Genomic DNA, 20,221 nt, shown 5'->3' with positions numbered 1-20,221 from the left:
ATTTAAAATTGAATGGACGTGTATGCTGCAGCGCATACATAACACTACACAAGCCCAGGGAAAGTGAATAAAAGTATATAGAGCTATTCTAATGCCCTACACATGTGACCACAGTATAGTTTAAGGTGCCATATGTTATCAAAAGTAGGGGGGAAGGAGGGTACCCTAAAAAATATTTTCCATCTTGTTCAGCCTATCACCCAAAAAACGCCAGCGTTTCTTTGGGACTTAGAAAAATGTTCATCTTTTTTTTTTTTACAAACTCCTATCTATTCTATTGAAGTTCGCCTGGTCTGACCTGGGGAAGTAAACTCTGGCGAAGGAGGTAACGTTCAGAAAAAAAATGCTCTTAGTAAAATTGTGTAGTTTCGCCTCCTTCGCCAGAGTGCAACTTCGTCAGGCGTTAGGGTGTGAAGTTGCGCTACTCTATCTAATTCGCTGGCGAATTTTCGCCATGGCCACTGTTAGTAAATTGGCTAAGTGGCAAAATGACGTCACGCTGGCGAATTTTCGCCAGTGTTAGCCACTTCGCCATTTAGTTGTGGTTTCAAAAACCTGACCTTTGATAAATAGGCCTCCACTTGTTCGGTATAGAGATGTTAGGGCTCATACACTGCCCCATAGAATAAAATCAATTAGCTTTTGGCAAGCTGATCTGTTAAAGGAATTGTTCAGTAGAAAAATAAAAACTGTGTAAATAGATAGGCTGTGCAAAATAAAATATGTTTCTAATATAGTTAGTTAGCCAAAAATGTAATGTATAAAGGCTGGAGTTATTTGATGTATAACAAGTCAGTCAGGACTCTACTTCCTGCTTTTCAGCTCTCTTGGTTTATACTGACTGGTTACCCTGACTACCAGGCAGTAACCAATCAGAGACTTGAGGGGGGGCCACATGGGTCATATCTGTTGCTTTTGAATCTGAGCTGAATGCTGAGGAGCAATTGCAAACTCACTGAACAGAAATGTACCATGTGGCCCCCCTTCAAGTCGCTGACTAACTCAGAGTTATAGAGCTGAAAAGCAGGAAGTTATATTCTGGCTGTTTTATTAGACATCTGTTCACTCCAGCCATTATACATTACATTTTTGGCTAACTAACTGTATTAGAAACATTTTTTATTTTGCACAGCCTATCTATTTACCCAGTTTTTATTTTCACACTGAACTATTCCTTTAATGTGTTAATATATTATGTTAAATCTCAAACAGCCATTTGGAATTGTAATCTGCATTGGGTTTAAAAATATATATATTGACTATGAACATTGCCTGTTCTAGATGGAACTTTTACTGTACTGACAGAGATTATGGGAACTCCCCAAAATAAGCAGGATGATCTAATTTTGTTTCCCAATCCAGTGGTTACGAACGGCTGCTTTATTAGATAGGAAAAAATATGGTGAGATAGTTAAAGCACTGATTATACTGAGCAAAGAGCAGCCCGGCAGCTACAGTGCTTAGCTGTTCATATTAATACATGTTTATCGGTTATTATCAGAACATATTTTCAGTGTATGGTGATCTTTGTAACCCCCTTCTTCCACTTCACCAGCTCCAACATATAGAAATGTATTCTGCTAGCTACCTCCACATTAATGATTGACCTTCTCTTGCCGTTCTGGTGGGACTGTGTGTAATGTTTTATTCCATTTTATTTATCCTGGAACTGGCTGATTTTATTTTGGTTTTATGTAAAAGTCAGGTGCATTCATTTGTAAGGGTTAAATTTTCTCCAGCTCTAGTGAGGATGCATATATTTTATTCATGAAACAGCAGAATACTGGTATTGTAGCATCAGGACAAAGCTTTATTCAGGGTAGGATTGTAACCCCGGCGCTTCCTAATTTAGGGAACTTTGACCTTCCTGCAGGAAATTACCAGATAATCTTTCTTCCATGGTTCTAGACGTTTGCCCTGAATGTTTCATTCACAGTTTGTCTGTATATTTGATAAATTACTGTGGGTGTCTGAAGCAGCTGGTAGATGGAAAAAAAAACATTGTGAACAGTGCATTGAGTTGACACACGTATTAAACTAGGGTGTAAAGGAGTGGCCATCCATTGCAAAAATCCTTCTACCTGGTCAGTGACAATCTTTAAGGAGAAAAAGGACTTGAAATATTATGTCTCCTAAAAAATAATAGCTTTGAAGCAGAAGGGCACAATATGTCATTTAAATAAATAGTAACCTGTGTCAGCAGCACAGATTTACAGCTTCCAGCAGCTTATTGAGTTATCAACTTCACACCTGCATGATGTGCACCATTATGTTTGATCTTTGGCACCTATCCATGCAGCTAACTGAAATTTTCTTGCTGATCTGATAAATCCTAATTGTGACTTTGGCATCGGGCTCAGACATGGACACTTTGCGAGAGATTCACTTGCTCCACTCATGAAATTGCAGCAACCTGACATTAGTTTGAACTACATATCTATCACATACCATACCAATAATTTAGGTGCACCATAAATATATAAGTACGGAATTTGGTGGTAAAGCTTATTCCTTGTTTCCTCTTCACTGTTGAGTGGAGTTCAGAAACATTCATGAGCTTTTCAGGCTATTTGTGGCTTGCTGCAGGTTTCTTCGGTGTTGACTGGGCCTTCTAGAACCCATTCACATTTAACAAAACAATATAAAGTAGACAGAGACAATAGTGATGTGCAGGTCAACAAGAAGTCAACCCACACCCAACCCTACACCTGTACCCAACCCTTAGCCTACATTACAACACCTGCACCCAACCCTAACCCTACCTTACAGCACCCGCTCCCAACCCTAACCCTACCCTACAGCACCTGCACCCAACCCTAACCCTACCCTACAGCACACGCACCCACACCCAACCCTAACCAAGTACACTTCCTTATATATAAGGATATATATATGTCACAGAAGGGGTGGGGCATACAAGTGTGTGAGCATAAAAAGATCCACATGGAGGCAGATTTGGGGCTAATGTTCAGCCCAAACTTGGGTTGCCACCTGGCCGGTATTTTACCGGTAAAAACGATGCTTGATGCCAATGTTATTAATAGGAAAAAACAACAAGAATATAGGAAGGCCGATATTTTTTTCCAGAAAAGGTGGCAACCCTAGCCCAAACCCAACTGCAAACATTGTGCGGAAGTCTGTACGAACCGGCCCAATGCCAGCCCATACATCACTAAGACACAGTAATAAATGGAATAACATAGATGTACAGGCTAAAGGGCCCGTCCGGCCTTGGTCAATCGCCATGCCAATTTAGGAGAATCCTGCCCTGGGTTTCCTAATTTGGAAAACGGGGCAGTCAGTTTTGCAATGGGCAGCCCTTCCAATACCAATCAGGTGGCAACCCTAAGTAGAGTTCTGTACGTGTTAGCCATAGTATAGCAAAAGAAAAATAGATTTAATTTTGGTAATGTGATACTGTTTATTTGCTGATATATGTCAGAATATAAGATTTAGAGTAAAACATAAAAAATAAAAATCTCTTCATCAGGCATTTCAGGGGTTAAATTAGCCAGTTAATCCTGCTACCGCCCTTAGAGGCATTGGTGCCATTCTATCTGCCAAATCTAACATCTTGCAATATGGGTGTGCTATCTCCTGTGAGTATTTCCAGGCTATTATAGCTTGTCTATTGCTTCACTCATAGAGCTCAGAAAGGGTATTAAAACATGGGGATGAATAGGGGAGAGGTGTAGAAAGACAATGGATATGTTACAGTATGTTCTAATAGAAGTGTGGGTAGTTCTGAGAGACATAGGATGAGGAAGCAACTGGCATAATGGGTCTAAACCATTATTAGAAATTTAAATCATGCTAAAGAAAAGTAACCATATTCCTCTACTAAATGGAGACCAGGGACCCACATTCTTCCTGTTATACCCATTTGACTCATATAAAACCATCATAACCCCTGGATCTGAGCAACGTGGAATAACAGTTACATCAAAGACTGACGTATACAGCCTGTGCCAGGCCCGGACTGGCAATCTGTGGATTCTGGCAAATGCCAGAGGGGCTGCTATAATGTGCCATAGAAAGTCAGTATCTAGTGTGCTGGTGGGGGCTGTTTGGGCCTCTGTGTGTGCTGAGTGGGCCTCTGTGTACCTGAAATGTCAGGGCCTATTTTAATTCTCAGTCCGGACCAGAGCCTGTCTGTGGACTAGCTACACAGGGACTCTCTGTGGGACACTCCAGGTAAATTTCTGCCAATTTGTGGTGCTGATATGAACTTATGTCTTAAAACTGCTCCAAAAACTTGTGCTAACTGCTGAATAAAATTGCCACTAAATCATATTGCTGACCTTTAGGTTCTCTTCTCTGATAAATAGACAATGTCGTTGTTCATGGGTCACAAAGACCTTTAGGTTCTCTTGCCTGATACCATGTTGTTGTTTATGGGTCATAAAGACCTGTTACAGGGCCGCTGATTCTCTGGTACTCTAGCAGACTGGTTCTTAGCCCAGGCCACACTATGGTGATGTTATTTTTTATCCTTTTTTTCCAATTCTTGTATGCCTTATGCAATTTTTCTAACTGTGCCTGCTGCATTAGATTTTATGCTGATTGATTATTCTATGCACATCGTTAATATTGTAACTGTTTAATGTTCAAAGATAGTAACTTAATGAGTCACATTCACCAAGGAACATAATCACAATTTAGGATCATTTGGCTCCTATAAAGTGAAACCCCTAACTGTCTGAAACTTCCTAGTACATATTACCACAGACATGGAAAATACAGCAGCTCATTTTGCCCTGTGAGTTATGGGCTCACAAGACAGGTAATCACATTGTGTACTATCAATATTGCAGAATTGTGTCTATGATGACATTGACTGTTGTATGTCCTCACTTGCTGCTATATCCTTTTTCCACTTATTGTTGGGTAGAATTTGCAGTGTTATTCTTTCTGGGTTGTTCTGAGAGTTTGCAAATATTTTTTTTTTGAAGTTTTCAAATGATTTATCATTTTTCTTAGCAGCTCTCTTGTTTGGAATATCAGCAGCTATCTGAGTTACTGGGATTCAATTTACCTTAGCAACTGGGCAGTCAGTGGATTGAACAAGAGACTTGAATATGAATAGGAGAATGCCTGAATAGAAAGCTAAGTAATAAAAAGTAACAATTGCTATGGGCTACGTTCACTTCAAGAGCCACTGCAGGGAAATGTATAACTAATGGCTTGGAACCTGGGGTTTTCCAGATAAGAGAAATTTGTAATTTGCATCTCCATACTTTAAGGGGGTTATCTAGTAAAACTTGAATTTTTGTGGTCAGGCTTTTGAATTTTACGAGGAAAAAAATTTTTTTTTCCGAGATTTATTAAAACCTGATGCTGCAAAAATCCAGAATCTGAAAATCCACCATCCCAGACCTTTCAAGGTCCTGTATAAGTCAATCTATCCCAAATTGACATTACTGTGGTCTTCTGTGGGTTTAGCCCGAAACTCTGACTTTTTCGGGTTTTCGGAAAAAAAATCAAGCTTTTTTGGAGAAGAGCCTGAAAAATCGGATGATCAGGCTTGGGAGTTTGGTCAAGCTTTTTTTATTGGGACAATGAGATAAATTCGGATTTTAGTAAATAACCCCCTTAGTCTGCTAAAAAGCCTAATAGGATTGTCATGCTACCAGTATGGATTAATAATATGTTCCAGATAAGGGATCCCATACCACTAGTTGCATCTGTATTGTAATTGCTTATTTGTGAGACTGCATTGTATATTGATAAGTAACATAGACTGGTACTCAAGGACAAAATTTGACATTGTTAGCAATGGATCTGTAGTTTTGCCGACCATGCTTAAAGTATAGGATTGAAAGTAATTTGGTATGTTAATTTGCTCAGAATTAGCCTAGCGCAACTATCAGTTGCGAAGACTTGTATTTATAAAAAACAATGCAACTTAATAATGTGTTCAGAAGGAATGAAAAAATAAATCCTGCATTTTTTACAGATATGAAATCTATGCGTATGGGGGTCTTATGGACTTGTCTAAAAGTTATAACCCTGTGAGTTCTTGCCATCTGATATGTATTGGCAAAGGTAAAAAAACAAACAAGTAATTTTCATGCTGTGGTTTTTAAAAATCATTTCTGGTCAACAATAGGATGTCTGTAATATTACCTGACGGGCGGTGAGTCCTGTACTTCCAGGTTGCATGGAGCTCCAGGTAAATCCGGAAATACCCACGCAGTAGCGCGGATTTCAAATAAAGGGCTCACGGCCAATTGCTCATTGCCCAATGTAGGTCTATTTTTGGTAGTTCCTGGGTGCGTTTCTAGTGTATATCTTGTATGTTTGACCTTGCCTGTCCCTGTTCCTGCTTTGTCTGCTGCCAGTCCTGACCCTAGCCTGTACTTTGACTATTCTCTCGGATTCTGTCTTGAACCTGCTACTTTAGTATTCTGACCCGGCCTGTGACGCCGACTACACTTTGTCTCTCCGTTCTTTACTTCACTGCCTGTATTGATTCCGATCCGGCCTGTGACCCCCAACTACACTTTGTAGTGATGTGCGGGCCGACCCGATACCAGCAGAACCCGTGGGTTTACCCGCGGGTCAGGCGGGTTCGGGTCGATCTCGCACTGCTCCTCACGGGAGGCAGGCGGCCCACATTCAAATGCCGGCTTCCGACTTCTGGGTTCTGGTTTTATAGTCTCGCGTCTGCTCGTCCCACCTCTTTTGTGACGTCATTGGCGGGGGGGCACTGGTCTATAAAAGGACCCCGGAAGCGCGGGTGCGGGGGGGCGCGGGCTGGAGCAGGTCGGGTTAGGTTCGGGTGTGGGTCAGGAAAACCTGACCCGCACATCACTAACGCTTTGTCTCTCAATTGGTTCTGACTCAGCCTGTCCTACGACCATGGTTCTAATCTCCATTCCTGTTACACGTGCTTGCCCCCTTGCTCGGATAGGATAGGTAATCACTGGGGGAAGTTATCGCAGGGTGGCTCCTGGTAGATAATCAATCTTGTGAACAGGCATCCGGCGATTTCAGATTGTTTTTATCCATAAGTTTTTGTCAGTGCATGATCAACACTGGCACATGTATGATATCTCCTATTCGTCCATGATCTATACCTGAGCAATTTTCTCAGATGTGGAGATTTGGTGGGTGGGGATTAATAGGTTGTATAAACAAAAATATCATTTATCATCACAGGGCAAAATAGTACAAGTGGCAATAATGCAAGGCAATCAATCAAATGTTTTGCTTTCACTCACCTACTTGCAACTGGCTGAAAAAGCTAATCATTACAATGGGTCAAGATGAAAATTTGGTAAATAAGCCCCAATGAGGGTTGCTGTTTCCAGGTAACTGCTACAGCAATTAGGCAGCTATTCACCCTTTTGTAATGCTATGCCTTAAATTTGAAGTTGTTCATTTCAATATGATTGCAGGTTTGGCTACATTATGGAAAGTGCAAAGCTCTGAACTGTTATTTATTATAATTTCAATGCTAGAATATGGGCATGCAGAGTAAAAATTGATACATTTAAAAATATCCACGATTTGTAACAAAAACAGCAAAAAAACATCATGTTATTTTATCTTTGTTATTTTTGAAACAAAAGTATGTTCTCAGAATGGATATTTTGCACTTTATTGTACTATTTTGTACAGTATATCCAAAATGCTAAAAAACTGATTAAATTCATGGGAATTTATAATTCTAGCAAGCAGGCAAGAGCCATTTTGTGGACACTGTTATTAAGACAAGCCTTGTATCATCTCAAAATCTTGTTTGTGCACCAGAATGGGGGACCTGAAGTCAATCCCCATGCCCTGGTTACACAATTAAATGGTAAAGAGAGAGGGGGAACATGGGGAGTGCAGTGACATCTAGTAAGTGCTGAATGGAAACTGAAAGTAACTGCCGGCAGGAAATATGCTGTTCAGCGCAGTTCACGACAGCCATCTTCTTCTCCCCGGTAATCTTTGTGAACTAAGTGCCGTATTGGTGCATGCACAGTTGGAGCAGTTTTCTGTTTCGCGACAACTGCGCATGTGCTGAAAGTCACAGAAATTTCCGAAGAAGATCTGAAGATTACCGAAGCGGCTGAAGATGGCTGCCGTATTGGTGCATGCACAGTTGGAGCAGTTTTCTGTATCGCGACAACTGCGCATGTGTTGAAAGTCTCGAAAATTTCCGAATAAGATCTGAAGATTACCGAAGCGGCTGAAGATGGCTGCCATGACCTCAGCTGGAAAGAATCTGCACCAAGGTGTAAGTAAAGAGTTAGGGGCATTTAGCAAATGTAGCACAAATGAATTTTTTTAGTGTAACCTGCTTCCCCCCTACATTTCCTAACATATGGCACATAAACTATACACTGGGCTATGTGTATGGCAATATAACAACTATATTTTATTTATATTAAAATATAAAGTTTACTATTTACTGTATTATCTACATCCATTTGATATGCACATGTTTTTAATGGAGTGTTGACTTTTTTTTTTTTCAACCCACCCCAGGGAAGTTGTTAGACCAGGTTTGCTTTCAGTTTGCCCAAATTGCCAATTCCCTTCTGTAGTCACCTTTTGTAGGTCCTTACATTAGAAGGTCATAATATTCCTTTTTCAGTAGATACGCGTGTTTTATATGTACAGTATAGCAGGAATCCCCCAAGGAGATTATTTTTTGAAGGCTGGCATGTTGGAGCACCACGAGATAAAGGGTTTTGCCCAAAGCCAGATAGACCTGACAATATTATTTGAACAACTTTTTAAATAATATATGGTCTTTTATTTTGATTTTCACCATTCCTAATAATCTATAGACAATAATGTTACACAACATATTAAAGAGATCAATTAATGAGTGAGAATATGTTACCAATCTGTAATCAAATGCCCTGCCCCTGTATCATATGGATACCAGGTGGGTCAATGAATCATGCTGCCTCGCCACAGGAGATGACTCTGGTAATTAATGAGAATTCCATTCAATTTCAGATGATTGTGAGATAATTACAATTGGAAGGAACCCAAGTACTGTCTGAGCGTGTGACGGGTTTCAATTGTTGCAGCTTTACAATCAAGATATAATCAGCTTTGTGACTTCTTGTCAGGGGTTTGTCTCATCACTGTCACCAAGAGATCAAAGACTAATGAGTTGTAATTATTATTATTATTATTATAAGCAGCTCTATCAGTCACACGTAGGAACTGTTTCCCTTTCTTGAAGCATTTTGATGTGATATCTGTATCTGTCACTGGGTAATCTGACAGCTAAGCCAACATGCAGCAAAGCAGTCAATCTAGACCTTGTATAGAAGAGCACAATTAAGGAGTAATCTAACTAATATTAATGTGCAGCTTGTATGTACTCTACACAGTTTCTATTTTGTATTGAATTGTGTGTTATATTTTTAAGTTTTATTTGTAAAGTTTATGTTGCAGCGATTTGCTCTTTGTTTTCCTTTGGCTGTTGAGGTTCACATTAAAATTCATCTGGCTGTCAAGCTTTTAGATCAATAATCTAAAACTGAAAAGAGTGAAGTATAGACATGTGTGTCCTCATTTGGAACTGCGTAACAGTGGTACACATTTTCACCAGAGCTGATAGGGTCATATGGACTATCTGCCAGCATATATTTATTATTTTCCAGGTCCTCATTTTCCTCTCAGATACTGTATTCAAATCCCTCAACTATTTATTTTTTTTGTAGAAATTAGGCATTGGGTCTATAATCAGACTTCAATAATTTATCAAATCAAATTGCAAATCATTTTCTATTTCTAAATGTTTAAATACCCTCTTTTAAATTTTTTCACTGCGTCTGCAACTATTATTTGTTTCTGCACTGATTATTAGATGTTGTGCTGATTGGTTGCTATTGGTAACTGCACTTACACCATATAGCTCCAATCTTAGTAAATTACCCTCTTGGCATAACAAACAGCTGCTGATTCACAGAAATTGTACTTAGATATATTTTTATTTAGTTACTATTCACTATCCCCCTCCCAGCAGTCTTATCGCTCTACATGTAGTTCTGTGTTTGAGTCAGTTGTTTTGAAAAATAGTTAGCTCTAAAACATTGCCTAAGCAAAGGGATCACTTATGAACTTCACTCAATTGTCCATCATAATCTGACTCCTGCATCATGAGAGAGAGATTGCTATACCAAAGATGAATTTGATTATTTTAGAAATGGTATCAATTTTTTTAATGATTATAGTTAGAAACTTTCTTATTTGAATGAGATGAAATATATTAAATTGTCATTTTCTGGATCATTCTCCATTAATTAATTTAAGGCAGAACTTGTGCATTTTTGTTATGTGGTTGTTCTTAATTTAGCATAAATTATAGGGGTCGATTTAAAGAAACCCTGAGTGAGTAGTCACGCGAGGCTTCATCAGGGAAAAAACCTTGTTGGTTGAGGTATTTTTCCTGGAGCAGGCTTTCTTAAATAAGAAAAAGTTTGGCTGCTTTTAGGTGCTCGAGCAATCTTAAATCACCGCCCTGTTTATGTAAAGAAATATAGTATTTCCCAAGTTGATACACCTCATATATGCGAGAGACACTGCTATCTTTCAATTTGTACCTTGCCTAATACTCATGTTAAGAGGCTAGATTTTCCTAGAAAACCGCAAACCCCAACCATGCAAGGAAAATAGAATTCAGATAAAGAAATCAAAGGGAAAAATTTGTTAAAATTTCACAAAGGATAGCTGCCCTACAGATGCTTACTATAACCTGGAAGCTACCTCAGCTGAGTCAGCTCCTATAAATGAAAATAATTTTCAAACAAAATGACTCCACATTTGTCTTGACTTTTCTTCTTGTATTAACAATCATCAAGTGGCTGCAGGCTTAAGATAAGTAAAACAGTCATTTTCATTCAAAGTATGCTCTGAAAATTATTATTAGGATTATGTATCATTAGATCTAAAATTAAATGTGAAAAGTAGTTATGCATTAGTGCATCGGTAAAAATCCCCTAGTATATTGCCACGTGGAGAGTACATCCTGGTTGCTTCTCCTGATGCTGATCACCTGGTGAAGGAATATGTGTATTTTATTGTGGAATTTTGACTTTGTACCCAGGAGCTTGTGGAAGATATAAAGGTATAAACATGATTTTTGCATTCATATGTGGATGTTTATTTAAAAACAAACAAAGAAAAACTATATTTGACAATAAGCTTGTAAAATTTGTAAAGTTATATATGTTACTGTGTTTTGAATTCAGTTGGATGTCTACACTTTGTAAATAATGGATGTGGTGGGGGCATATAATATGCTTTGACCTTCTATGTGGTGCTATGAAAGTTCACTTTTCTACTGCAGTTTTTGATCTATAAATAGCATACAACTCCATAAAGCTACACAAATATGATACTAGCTGCTGGTTATGGGGCTTTCAAAGTTCAAAAGTTGTGTTTTCCTGTATATAACACAATATCATACCTACTCATGATTCTAAAGCCTTGATACCAGAGGGAGGTAAACTAGTTGAAGAGAGCAGGGAAAAAGCAAAGATTTAAACAGCCGAGGATCAATAGAATGAAGGTTTTCTTTTTAACAGATCCAATTCTAATAATTTAATATTGATATTGCTGTAACTTACAAAGACTAGAATACGTTGGGGAGAAAAACAAACAGAGGTCCGGGAAAGGTAATTGCCATACTGGGCTACATGTCAGTGGCTGGCAGGTGGGAGCTGAAATGCCGATAATATGGTGACAAAGTGTTCGGTGTTAGAAGAACCAGAATACGGGAAATGTGCTCAAAACTATGTTTAATGGGTAACTTGAACAGCTAGTACTGATGAGACAGAAGACAAATTAGAAAAGAGAGTATAATTTGAAAGATAAGTCTGTATAACAAACCAGAGGTCAGGGGCAGGCTGCAGGCTCATGCAAGTCTGTGTAAACAGGCAAGAGGTATTAGATGGGCCGCAGGCAATACAAGTCCAAGGAACAGCAAGAGGTCTTTGGCGGGTGGCAGGCAACACAAGTCCTTGGAACAGGTGAAGGGTCAAAAACCAGGAGATCAGATCAAGTATGGGAGCTGGGACAAGGTATTTACAAAACTGTGGGACAAGCAGGAACATGACAAATCAGGACAAAGGGAGGCTAGAACACAGACATGGGTCAATGATCCAGCAATGGCTGGCAGAAAGGTAATGGTTTATATAGGGCCTTGATGATAAGATTACTGACACCTGGCCTTAATGAGATTAGGGGTGGAGACAAGGGGGTTAGCAGTAGTCTATACGGACAGTCCGAAGTGTGAACTTCAAAAGCCTCCAATAGCTCAGCAAGAAAATATAAGTTGCATAACATGAAGGCCAGGGTTCGAAGAGAATGAAGTTCATACTGCTAAATTCAAGGAGATGCACTTAAAAATAAATTCTTCTTATATACCAAACAAAAGTATGTTGTGGACCTCCATAGTTTAAAATGATGTGGGGATTATTATGGCTAACAGACTGTGCAGCTCTAGGCAATGTTTTCTTATATATAATTGTGGGCAGCATCTGTCAGTGACTACTAAAGCAAATAATAACCTTTCTTGTATAAAACGTTATTGACTTATGGAATGAAAACATACTTTTGCCTCTTTATACTGTAGATCCCTGGTAAGGTCTCATCTTGATTTTTCAGTGAAGTCCCCCCCCCCCAGCCCTATAGATGTATATTAATGAACTTAGTGCAGAAACATACAATTAACTGGTAACAGTATTTGAACAATTAAACTATTTTCGCTGGAGAAAAGATGCTTGTGAGGGGGAATGATTACTCTTTACAGGCACATTAGAGACAAATAGTGGGAGATTTTTTTTCAAATAGAAAAGAACAATGAACACCAAGGCTGCCCCTTTAGACTTGAGTATCAGAACTTTAGTTTGAAGCGATGTAGGTGGTTCTTTGCAGAGAGGGCAATGATGTTGTGGAATGCGGGATGTTGTGTGGGAAGATTTAACAAATGCTTTTAAAAGTGGCTTGGATGACTTCTTGGTCAAGTGTAATTTGCAGTTAGTATATGTTTGTGTATACAAATGTAATTTCTCAACATTTTTAAAAGAACTTTGCTTACCTCCCAACATGTGAAAATTGGAAAGAGGACAAATTTTTGACTACACCAATTTTGTGGTCATGCCCCCTAAATACCATGTCCATTTTACAAAATTTGGCAGGTTATGAAAAGTTTGGACACATTTCTAGGACTTTTAGGGTCATGTTTTATGTCTTATTAAAGTTTTGCTAATAAACATAAATTGCCCTTTCAGCTGCAAGTCTCACTTTTCAAGGCCCAGATTTCAGTCTTGGGCACCCTTAGGCTGCTGGGTCCTAGCTCCCACGCGAACATGGCACCCCCACCACACGGAGCACTAGGAATTACATGTACAGGAGCTCCTTAAGTTGCTAAAATCTTGCCACCCTAATGCCGCCTGCATTTCTTCCAAGAAACCTGCTTATCTTAAATAGTTACAAGTGTGTATTAGCTTATCTTAAATAATTACAAATATACCTAAGTGCAAGTGCTGAGTTTTCTGGGCTCTCTAACAAAAGCATCTTGTTTAATTACGTTTTAGAAACTTTGTATATTTTTCTGGTGTCAGTGTAGGAGATCAGATAGAAACTCTGGACATTTCAGTAACAATCCAGCATTGCGGGCTGAGCTGTCAAAATTGGGACTATCCTGAAAAACAAGACAGGAGGTATGCCTGTGCGGAATGTTGTTGTGTAGAAAAAACAATGTATAGTTTTCCTAGGTAAACTGCAGGAAATGCCCTTATAATGAAAGAACAGAATAATGAGGGAAAACAGTTTAGCATTCTGTGCACTTATTTTGGGAAAGTCTGCTGCCAGGGAAAGGGTCAGTGGTCAGGTAATGTAAAAAAAAAAAAAAGAAAAGCAAAACACTTTTTAAATTCTCTTTTTTTTTCCTTTTAAAATACAGCATGTAATAATATACTGTAGCTTTGCCTATGTGTCGCTTTACCCATGGGGCATAAAATGTATAAGAAAGGGTGGTACTTGGCAGGAAAAATGTTAAGTACTATTGGAAAAGTCATTTAGCAGTTTGTATCCTGCAAAGAAAAAGGAGTAATCCAGCAGTATCTATGCATGTTACTACCAGTTTTTGTTAGCTCTACTATGAGCTTCTTGCATATATTAACCCCTTTCATTCTGGCTTAGTTATGCTATGCACAGTATTTATTCCAAATTCTGTCAGGCTAAATAGGATTAGGACATTAAAATGCTTCTGTTGTCTATCAGTGCTTCGTTGCTTGATATATGAGAGTTATGTATACTGGGCAGCATGCATTACATACGCATATAAAAGAAAATAGGAACCATGTGATCTAGTACCTGCTCATTAATGTCACGCAAGGTAAGTGACACAGACATGGAAACAGAAGGGGTAGTTTGTATATGTGTTTGATTGTTGTGTATCTAACATGGCAGCACATATATAAAAAGAGCAGGCCATATGTTGTCCCAAAGACTTCAATAAAATCTGCTCCATCTGTAGGTCCATTTAATACTAGACCTCTGAGATATTTGCCTGGTGTGTATAACAGACAGTGAGTAATGTATGCATGATGGGACCTGTTTTCATAATAGTATTTTTTTTTTAAATTGGTAAATATGGGTTTATGTCTTGATGAGTTTCGATACCATTGTGACAGGTATATCCCTTTTACATGCAACAGAAGTACATGTAATAGAATGGGAAGTGTATGCACTCTTTCCATCTGTTCATTACAAGGAAATGTATTCCATTTCTGTATGTTAGGAGAAGAGAGTGTGTTTGTATTTAATCCAGTGGTTTATCTGACTTCTGCATTTTTCAGGATCAGTGATATGTGTCTTGGTATCTCAATAGCGTCTGTATATCCTTTGATACCCAGGTATTACCAGGTAGTGTCTGCATACCTGTATGTGTAGATGGTCTCTGATCTCTCTTGGTTAAAAAGTGAGAGGTTTGTGTTTTAAATGAGGGATATATATATATATATATATATATATATATATATATATATATATATATATACCTACCTGTTGCATTCCCTACAATGTGACCTTTTCTATTTGTCCCCTGCCAGTTTTCCTCTTTTGTCTGTTGTCCTTATTCACTCATGCTTTGTCTCCAACACGGCCTTTGTCTTTCTTGTGCAGTATCTTCGTTAGCTCATTCACGTGATGCCCCCTTTCATACACCGTAACCTGGGCACCCTCTTGTATTCCATGCACTGTCCCCCCAGCACTTTCTTATTCTCCTCCCAACTCTATGTGACAGTGATAGGACTCAGAAGGAGTCATGAGGCTGCTGCAAGTCAATTTGTAGCGACAGTTAATCCATCTTCTGGCAGTGGGTTTGCAAGGGGGGTGCAGACCCTGGACGCGGCTGCACACTCCAAGCATACAAAAGAAGCAAATCCCTTGGTATTTTTAGAAAGTCCCTAACCTTGTTTTGTCCGTTTGAATGACGCACAACCTGGGATGAGGCTTTTGGGATAGTGATAAATTTACCCTCAGAAAATCTTTAAAACACTAAATAATATGGGAAAAGGTGTTGTATGCAAATCATGATCCCTGTACTGTATCAGCAGTAGAATTAACTGCCGTTTCTGTAATATGTCTTGGCAGAATAGACGTTTTACACTTATAATATAGAGAATGAAGAGTTATTCAGTACGCCCCCATAATCCCTGCAGAGCCCCACTTTTGTTTAAATTGTTTAAAGCACTATGTAAAGAGTGGCATGACTCCATGGAGACTAAAGAGTTAAGGCAAACCTCTTGCATAATAGATTAGTTTGAGTTTGATGCTGCGTTGGTGACAAAACGAAGTACAAAGCCAAAGATTTCTGATGTTTGAATAAAGTACAAAGAGATCCGATACGCTTTGTGATGGAGATGGAAGTTGTTGTACAGTTTGTATAGAGATCATGAGAAAGGAGGGTGAGAAGTTGTTACATTAAGTTGGTGAACATTTTTATGCACTCTGTTTACTGAATCAGGAACCTGCCATTGTGCTTTCCATAATAGTTCCATTTCCTTTTGACACCCTTTACTAAGAGCTTTCAAGGTCATCGACTCACAAAGTGTGCCTTGGAGAAGTTCCCTGCAGGTGACACATTGAGAGGGGGCCAAGCATTCGCTTTTTAGAAAACTGAAGTGGATTCTCTTGCAGTATTTCCTTATATTTTATCATGCACCATTCTTTTACCCAGTTCATCCTGATGAAAAGTAGCTCCACAGTCTGATACTACCAGCAGCGTATTTGATTGTAGGTATGGTGTTTCTGGAGGGTTGAGCTGTTTTAAAATTGTGTCATATACATTGGAGTGCATAAGGTTTTCATGTATTGTGTGTGTGAAGGTGTGTGGGTGGAAGGCACAGAGTGGTTTGTATGATGTTAGTATGAATATCCTACACATCAGTCATTGGTTGGACTGTCAAAGTTAAATAGACTGGTCCACAAGTTGTACAATGAAGAAGAAACTAGTTTGGTACAAACCATAGACCAGTTGCTCCCAAGATGTGGGATTATCTCTGTTGAGTTTACATTTGAGGGCGATTGCTTATTTACTATCTTCAATATGAAACAAAGACAAAACAATATGGAAGTAAATGTTACAATCATTTTATCATATCTTTTACACCATATGGGGGACCTAAAAAGTCTAAAAATCCCTTCGACTTCGAATTGAACGGTTCAAACGAAAAATCGTTCGACCATTCGATAGTCCAAGTTCTGTCTCTTTAATATACTTCGACCACCTTCTTCGCCACCTAAAACCTACCGAGCACCAATGTTAGCCTATGGGAAAGGTCCCCGTAGTCTTTCCTAGCAATTTCTGATTGAAGGAAAATTGTTCGATTCGAAGGATTTTAATCTAACGAATTGCGGTAAATCCTTCGACTTCGATATTCGAAGTATTTAACTTCGATGGTCGAATATCGAGGGTTAATTAACTCTCGATATTAGACCCATAGTAAATGTGCCCCTAGGAGTAAGAATGATAAAAAAAAAAGAAAATTCTGGTTGATAAGTAAATGTACTAGCAAGATATTTACAAATATGCTATTTATTTTCACTTTGGGGCTGATTCACTATGGGTCGAATATCGAGGGTTAATTAACCCTCGATATTCGACTAGGAATTGAAATCCTTCAACTTCGAATATCGAAGTCGAAGGATTTAGCGCAAATGCTACGATCGTACGATCGAAGGATTATTCCTTCGATCGAACGATTAAATCCTTTGAATCGAACGATTCGAAGGATTTAAATCCAACGATCGAAGGAATATCCTTCGATCAAAAAAAGTTAGGCAAGCCTATGGGGACCTTCCCCATAGGCTAACATTGACTTCGGTAGCTTTTAGCTGCCGAAGTAGGGGGTCGAAGTTTTTTTTAAAGAGACAGTACTTCGACTATCGAATGGTCGAATAGTCGAACGATTTTTTGTTCGAATCCTTCGATTCGTAGTCGAAGGTCGAAGTAGCCCATTCGATGGTCGAAGTAGCCCAAAAAATACTTTGAAATTCGAAGTTTTTTTACTTCGAATCCTTCACTCGAATTTAGTGAATCAATCAGCCCCCTTGTGTTTTTCCCCATACTAACACCCCCCCCAAAAAAACATTGAATGTTTGTATTTACATCATCCTATGAAAAGCAAAAATAAAAGAGATAAAAAAGTGTCTAAAATATCTCAGAAAAAGGAAATGTAAACTGCAAAAGTGATCAGAGATGTTATCGAAGTACGTTTACATCAATTTATATCCCCTTAAATTTTTTTTAACAATAGTGAATTAATATACAAATAAATATTTGATCAATTTATAAGGAAAGGGGTGATTCCATTCACCCATTTCTTTCCATGCTTTGTGCATAAAATAAATGGTACCACTGGATATGCATATTCCACATGTACCACATTACCAACAGCCCTTTGTCTATATGGCTTTTAGGTGGAAATTTGCATTAAAATATCAATAGTCTTAACTAGCAAACATTGGAGCAGCTCCAGAATTGCAGGTTCAAGCTCTAGAACTCTGCTCTATTCTTATTGCATCTCCAACCCAGCTCTAGCTCTAGAGCATAGTACTAAGTATTGCTTTGGATCCACACTAGCTACTATTCATAGCAGAATGCTTCCAATACATATAAATGAAAGGGCTGCAAGTTGCTCGGCTGGTTTCAGCTAAAGCATTTTCCAGAGACTTAAGCAGAATATTACATTTGATGTGCCTACAAATGATCATTAGATGGAAATGTTGCATTGACATTCATGCAGAATGACTCAGCTGAGATATGCAATAAGCTACTTTACAATTGAGTATGAGGGTTTATTAATCAAAGGTTGAATTTTAGAGTAATGTGAATTTTTTTAAATTCGATTTTATTCACATTTCAATGGTATGTTATTTATGCTAAATGTAGAATGTCTAAAATTTGATCGATTAGTCCCAACTCGAAAACTCAAATCGAAATGAGTTTTCCTCCGATAAAAAAGACTTTTGCGCAACTTTTTTTTTCTCCCATTGGAGTCTATGGTGAAAGTGAAACTTGCCAAAAATTTGGCTCATCGCTACTTTTAACATCTTCAAATAGTTCAAGGGACCTCTGCCATTGACTTCTACATGAACTGGGCAGGTTTTAGGTGCCGAATAGTCGAATTAGAACCGTTTCCAGGGTCGAGATGTGATAAATCTCACATTCGATTTAAAATTCGAGTTGGTGGTTTTAAATTCAAATTTGTGAAAAGAAAATTTGAATTTACCATTCGAACCTTAGTAAATCTGCCCCTAAGCTTAATGTACAGTTTCAAGCATTGCAGTTGACATCTTTCCAGTAAAAGGATATTATTCTAACCAGCTCTTGATTTAGAAAACAATGCTACGTTTTGTGTAGCTTTTCTTGTTGAGTAAAAAAAATGATTACCCAAGTTTATGTACAATTGTATTTGTAAACCTAAAAGGCCTATATTAAAGGGGTAGTTTTCATTTACCTTTTTTTCGTTTTTTGATGGTATAGTACCCATTGAGGGGCAGATATATTGATAAATATATATCTGTGGACAGAATAATCTATACAAATATCTTTTATTAACTATATATATTATTATATTTATATATAAACAAACCATAATTTAAAATAGCATATATCAATATTTTTCTCCCTTCACAAGGTTATTTAGTGGTCAGGTCAGCAGGAAAGGTCAACCATGAGCTCGCAAGAAATGGAGATTTTACATTCAAGCACTTACCATCATGAGGGAAGTTAACCACTGACAAGAGACCAATCACTCCTATAAATAAATGTGAGCTAGTGTATATATAGAATAATTAATTCCTTCCTACTAACATACTTCATTTTCATAGAAGAGGCACCAGACTTTCTATTTTAATTAAATGTACTTGCCCTGTCTTCAGATGCATTCGAATATAAACGGCATTAACCTGCAAACCCTATGTAGCAACCCTGTGAGGGTACTGCAAAATCATTTTATGTAGTAAATGCATGAACTTTATCTTGCTTAATGCTTGATTAATGCGTGGTGGGATTTCTGGTTCTGAACTTTTTAATACTGCTGTTCACGGAGTTAATACAGCTCCATAATGGTTCTAAATAAAGCCACTGTATCTAGCTATAGTTTTATTTTGCAATTAGAATTCTGCATCCATCCATCGTAAAACCCTTTTTAAAGGGCATATAAAGTCATAAAATAAAATTTGTCTATGCAATCCGTTCGGAGCATACAACTGCTGTAAATTTTCCCCTATACAGCAATGCACCAAAAGTTACAAATACCTTCAGATCTGGGACATTTTTAGAGCTTTTTTCTCTTAACCTTGTTTTAGAGTCCATTTGTAGACAGGAACCAGCAACCGGGTGTGGCCTTGATGTAGGGCATGGCTAAGGGCCCATGACACAAACTAGTGTCAAATTAATAAAGATTAATGGAAGAGGCAGCGCTGTACACTGAAAAGAAGACACTGGCAAATAGTTGAAAAAGTTATAATTAGTTATATTAGTTAACTTCAGACAAGAGCTAAAGGTCCATGGAGTCAACATGACTGGTGCATTCAGACCTACACTAATGCAATAAAAAATATTTACTTTTTTCAGGGGATGTGATTTAGATGCAAAAGAACCTTGTACATTGCATGTACCATGGTTTTCTTTTGTAGACTTCACCTGTTTGTGCTGTTTGTTATGTAGCGCTATAGTAAATTGAGTGCACCT

At 38.2% G+C, this 20,221-nt stretch overlaps 1 protein-coding gene across 2 annotated transcripts in view; it reads left to right on the top strand.

The window, feature by feature from the left end:
- The window catches only part of megf11.L (multiple EGF-like-domains 11 L homeolog), a 211,457-nt gene that overhangs the window by 93,134 nt on the left and 98,102 nt on the right, over positions 1-20,221 (top strand). The window lies entirely within an intron of this gene.

Source organism: Xenopus laevis, chromosome 3L (assembly GCF_017654675.1).
Source record: "Xenopus laevis strain J_2021 chromosome 3L, Xenopus_laevis_v10.1, whole genome shotgun sequence".
Lineage (NCBI taxonomy): Eukaryota > Metazoa > Chordata > Amphibia > Anura > Pipidae > Xenopus > Xenopus laevis.
The sequence above is the reverse complement of the archived record's forward strand: the minus strand, read 5'-3'. Positions and strand labels throughout refer to the sequence as shown.